This window comes from Rattus rattus, chromosome 6, assembly GCF_011064425.1.
Source record: "Rattus rattus isolate New Zealand chromosome 6, Rrattus_CSIRO_v1, whole genome shotgun sequence".
Taxonomy (NCBI): Eukaryota; Metazoa; Chordata; class Mammalia; order Rodentia; family Muridae; genus Rattus; species Rattus rattus.
In genome coordinates, this window is record NC_046159.1 from 19388020 (window position 1) to 19394019 (window position 6000).

A 6000-nucleotide genomic window follows, 5' to 3' on the forward strand; every position below is an offset into this window, starting at 1 on the left:
CTTTAATTACTGAATTTGGCCATGATTTGTGTTAGTGGTCTCTCCCCATGAATTTTTTGGGATTAAAATACATGCAGGCAAAATGTTCATACACCATTTTTGTTTTGTTTTGTAGGGTTTCTCTGTGTAGGCCTGGCTGTCCTGGAATTTGATCTGTAGACCAGGCTGGCCTCAAACTCAGAGATACCCCTGTCTCTGGTCCTGAGTGCTGGGATTAAGGGTGTGCACCACCACCTCCTGGCTTCACACACCCTTTCTTAAAAATTAGATCTTGTGCCAGGCGGCTTTAATCCCGGCACTTGGGAGACAGAGACAGACATATTTCTGTGAGTTCAAAGCTAGCTGGTCTAAATAGTGAGTCCAGGACAAACAGTACTGCATAGAAAGACAAGAGAGAGAGAGAGAGAGAGAGAGAGAGAGAGAGAGAGAGAGAGAGAGAGAGAGAGAGAGGAATGATTTTCTTTCTGGGGATCCTCATACAAAAAAAAAAAGTTATCATGGATGAAATGGATGAAGCTGGGTAGCTAGAAATGAGTCCTGACCCTACCTACCGCATGCCTACTTCTCTACTTTTACCAAAAGTAACGAGCCATTCAAGGAAAGCAGCCCTGACCTTACCTGACAATTTTGTTGTTTTGTCTCACTATGGAGCCCTGGTTGGCGTGGAACTCGCTATGCAGACCAGGCTGCTCTACCAGAGGTCCTGAGTTCAATTCCCAGCAATCACATGGTGGCTCACAACCATCTGTAATGGGATCTTGGTGCCCTCTATTGGCATTCAGGCAGAACACTGTATACACAATCAATCAATCAATAAATCTTTAAAAAAATGTGTACCACCATGCCCAGATTAATAGACAATAAAAAAAAAAAAACACTTTTAAAGCATGTGACCGAGTGTTTTGGGGACGTGAGTGGAGGCCGATCGCTCAGAGGTGCTAGGCGTGCCGTGGCAGCAAGCAAGTTCCTGCGAGTACTCAGTGGTTTTCCTCAGCCTCCCGACTGGTTGCCCCTCCCCCCTCTCAGTGCCTTCTGCCTGCAGCCCAGCGAAGCTCTGTTGATGAATTTCACTATCTCTTCAGAGATGACCCAGACTATGACTCATGATCATCCCAGAAGAAATTCACATCTACAGCGTCTAAGGACTTGACTACATCATTTCAAGCCTGATAGTTTTGGAACCACCATTAACAACTAAGACTTCACTCAGCCACCTGCCTTCACACCATAACGAAGTGCTTTGTTCCATAATGAACTCCGTCTTAGGACCATTTGTGTTTTCAGTGACACATTTCTCTTCAGCCACAGTTGCCAAATTTATAAGGAAAAAATGGTTCCCAATGGATATTTGATGTTTGAAGATGAGAATTTTATTGAATCTTCTGTTGCCAAATTAAGTGCCTTGAGGAAAAGTGGGCAGTTCTGTGATGTTTGACTTCAGGTCTGGGGCCATGAAATGCTAGCACACAGGGCAGTCCTGGCTTGAGGTAGCCCCTATCTATTTGAAATCTTTAATAGTGACAGTGACACACGAGGATTTCCTCATGTGAAGTCAGGTGATCTCAATCCAGAAGCTGTCGAAGTCTTGCTGAATTACGCATACAGTGCTCAGTTGAAAGCCGATAAGGAATTTGTAAAAGATGTTCATTCTGCCGCAAAGAAGCTGAAGATGGTCGGAGTAAAGCAGGTCTAGGAGATTATTTACTCTCTAGAGCGGATGCTGCTAGCCGGATCTCTTACCGAAGCTTTGCAAGTTGGATGGGAGACTCCTGTTTGTTGAATAAAGTTGACGCTTATACTCAGGAGCATTTGTTACAAATCTCAGAAGAGGAGGAGTTTCTTGAGCTTCAGAGACTAAGGTTGGAGGTAGTGCTTGAAGATAATGTTTGCTTGCCCGGCAATGGCAAATTGTACACAAAGTTTCAAACCTGGTACTACGCAGCCCACAGGCTGCTTGTTGGGAACCACTAGACCCACAGGCTGAGGTGTTTGGCAGTGATGAGGACCACATTCAGTTTGTGCAGAAAAAGCCGCCCCTTGAGAATGGCCATAAGCCGGTAAGTGGTAGTTCCACTGGAGGTCTCTCTTCTCCAAACGCTTCAGTGCAAAGTCCTAAGCGTGAGTGGAAATAAGACTTCAAATAACACTTACTCGTTTGTGCCTGGCTGTGTTGGATGGTTCATTCTGTGTCATTTTCCTTCATGGGCGGGACAGTCCACAGAGCTCACCAACAAGTACTCCAACACCGAGCAAAAGCTTAAGCTTTAAGATGCAGCCCATGTCTCCCATGCAGTACACATGGTCTGGACTGAGGACAGATGAAGAGCGAACTCATGGCTGCAGGTGGTCATGACAGAGAGGAGTGTCTTCGAACAGTTGAGTGCTTCCTTGCTCCCATTAGAACACCAAGAGCCTGCTTTCGAATGGCTGTGCTGATGGGACAGCTCTATGCGGTGGGCGGATCAAATGGACACTCAGATGAGAATGTGTGATCCAAGCATTGATGGCCAGACCTCTGTTCCAGAGTTGAGAACTAACTGTCGTAATGCAGGAGTGTGTGCCCCGAATGGGAAATTGTACACTGTTGGTGGCTCTGATCCACATGGTCAAAAAGGCCTGAAAAATTGGGATGTATTTGATCCTGTAACAAAGTTGTGGACAAGCTGGGCTCCTTTTTTTTTTTTTTTTTTTTTTTTTAAGATTTATTTATTTTATGTATATGAGTACAGTGTCGCTGTCTTCAGACACACCAGAAGAGGGCATCAGATCCCATTACAGATGGTTGTGAGCCACCATGTGGTTGCTGGGATTTGAACTCAGGACCTCTGGAAGAGCAGTCAGTGCTCTTAACCACTGAGCCATCTCTCCAGCCCCACTGGGCTCCTCTTAACCTACGTAGACACCAGTCTGCAGTTTGTGAACTTGGTGGTTCTTTGTATGTAATTGGAGGTGCAGAATCTTGGAATTGTCTGAACACAGTAGAACGATACAATCATGAAGATGACACCTGGACTTATTTGCACCCATGAATGTGTCTAGGGGAAGAGCTGGAGTTGCTGTTCTTGGTGGAAAACCATTTGTAGGTGGTGGCTTTGATGGATTTCATGCCATCAGCTGTATGGAGATGTATGATCCAACTAGAAATGAATGGAGGATGATGGGAAATATGACTTCACCAAGGAGCAATGCTGAGATCACAACTGTGCCATTTATGTAGTGGGAAGATTGGCAATGAATTTCTGAATACCATGGAAGTCTATAACCTTGAATCAAATGAATAGAGCCCTTACCCAAAGATTTTCCAGTTTTGGGCTGGAGAGACGGCTCAGTGGTTAAGAGCCCTGACTGCTCTTGCAGAGGTCCTGAGTTCAGATCCCAGCAACCACACGGTGGCTCACAACCGTCTGTAATGGGATCTGATGCCCTCTCATGGTGTGTCTGAAGACAGCTACAGTGTATATAATAAATAAATAAATCTTTTAAAAATATTTTCAGTTTTAACAAATTTAAGAACCCCAAACCAACAGACTTAGTGATGTAATTGTGATTAGCAGAGGTACACTTGTGAACAAGGAGGGGTAGACATTGCTAATGGCAACACAAAGCTTCTGCCATACTGCGTATTATTAAAGATGTCGTATGTACCTTTTGTGTTCGGAGCAGAGCGCCAAGATGAAGGTCCGTTTGTGAATTCTTAAGAGATCTCTGGTTACATTTTACTCTTCAAAGGTTGGTACTGTGAAAGAGTAAACCACAAGTTGATTGGGAACATCATTTCAAGAAGCCCTACCCCTCCACATTTGTTTTGCCAATTTGCACACTAAATGACTCTTGCCTCAGTTCTGTATTAAGCAAGAGGGGTAGGGTTTACCCGTAGACAGTTGGGTTTGTTAGGGATCCCCTTTCAATAACCGAAAGATGTTGTTGTAAAAATATAAAAAAAAATAGAATGCTGTCTTTTATCCTGTTCTAGGTCCAGCACCACAGTGCTCCAAGATATCTGCTGGATATCTTAAGTCTCGGTCAGCAAAGCCTCTCACACGCTTTGCTCCATCCCCTATCACACTGTTGAAGGCCTCTCTCTGAGCCTGTAGCAATCTCTCTACCTATCTAGTTCCCATGGCAGGTTTCCATGCCAGAAACACACGTCCCAATTCTGCGGTGGCCCAGTGTCCCCAGCCGCCTCATACTTTCTTACACTTAAATCGCTACATGAAAGACCACACAAAGGGGTTGGGGATTTAGCTCAGTGGTAGAGCGCTTGCCTAGCAAGCACAAGGCCCTGGGTTCGGTCCCCAGCTCCGGAAAAAAGAAAAAAAAAATGAAAGACCACACAACACAATAACCTCTGATCCAATTGCTAGGATATAATTGCCCACCTAAGCATACAAAGCCCTGCACACACCCATCCCTTAAGAACATTCATAACAACCTGTAAAGGTACGGCGTGGAATCTTAACGTCAGCCTCCATATTGTCTCCACCACTTCTCTGCAACCTCCTCCCTCTTCCGTTCCTGTCTCCTCCTCTTCCTTCAAACTTGTCTCCCGCCCACCCTTCCTTCTCGCCCAATGACGGGCCTCATTCTATCTTGTGCCTGCCTCACCTGTGACGTCATCCCACAGGAACAGTCTATAACAAGATACTTATTTAAATGGATAACAATGACTATTTTTGTTTTTAACTAAATGACCTCCCAAGTCCTTGGCACCTGGGTGCGGAATTTCTACCTTTTGGTTAGGTGGGATCTATCACTCTAGGTAAGGGGGTAGATAGCAAAAGAGAGGAGGGTAGGCCAGGTCCTCCATGCTCCCTGGAAGGCAAACCCCCCAATGGCCTAAGGATCTCCCATCAGACTCCACCTCCTAAGGGCCCCTACTCACCCCCTAATTGCCCAAGCCGCCAATTAGCCCTTTCTCTACAAGGGTCTCTGTGCACCATCCCGCATCTGATCTACAGCAGTGCATAGGAGTCTTCCTAGCCTGTGACCACCTTTTAGACTCATCTTTAGTTTAAAGGGGTCCCGGAAACTCAGGACAATCTGCATACTTACATTTTTCTTTCCATGATTCCCCAACATTTCTAGAATGATTGGCCAGCAGTTCTTTGTGTAAGTTGGGAGCAAGAAGGCAAGTTTGAAGAGGGAATGAGGACGGCTGGTGAAAAAGAGCCAGGATTTAGATGCTTTTAAAATCGAGGGCTGGCTAGATGGCTCAGCAGGTAAGGGGGCTTGCTGCCAAGCCTAACATCCCCAAGTTTGATCCCTGGGACCAGTTCCTGATGGTTTTCTTATGACAGCCACATGTTTAAAAGAAATAAAATGGTAAATTGTTAGATGTGGTCTGGTTTTGCTTTTGGTCTATTTTACACTAGCTTAGCTTAGGTATTAATAGAGTGTCTTGGTAACTTTTCTGTTGCAGTAATAAAATGCCCTGCTAAAAGCAACTTAACAGGGAAAGGATTTACTTTGGCTCACAGTTTGAGGATACTGTCTACCACGGGGAGAAGGCCAGGAGGCAGGAGTCTGAGAAGCTGCTCACACTGCCTCTGCAGAGATTAGCGATCAACATCCCAGTCAGGGCGTGCCTTCCGACTCTCCGTAATTCTTCCTAGACATACCTAGAGGCTGACCCATTCCAGAAGATCCCTGGCAGGCATGGCTAGTGGCTCACCTCTTCGGCGACTCTAGTAAACATTACGAAGAGATTCATAAAATTGACAGGAATAATATTGAAAAGTGAAACAAAGTCTACTCCTATCTGCCCTTTTCTGGTCAATCATTCCCAAGCTGCTACTGCTGCTTCTTCTGCTTCTTCTTCTTCTTCTCCTTCTCCTTCTCCTCCTCCTCTTCCTCCTCTTCCTCCTTCTCCTCCTCTTCCTCTTTCTTAAGATTTATTTATTTATTATATATGAGTACACTGTAGCTGTCTTCAGACACACCAGAAGAGGGTATCAGATCCCATTACAGATGGTTACCATGTGGTTGCTGGGAATTGAACTC

The 6000-nt window shown here is 45.2% G+C and overlaps 1 pseudogene; it reads left to right on the plus strand.

Moving 5' to 3' along the window:
- Positions 1-1330: 1330 nt before the first annotated feature.
- LOC116903825 lies at positions 1331-5663 on the plus strand (annotated as a pseudogene).
- The last annotated feature ends 337 nt before the right edge of the window (positions 5664-6000 follow it).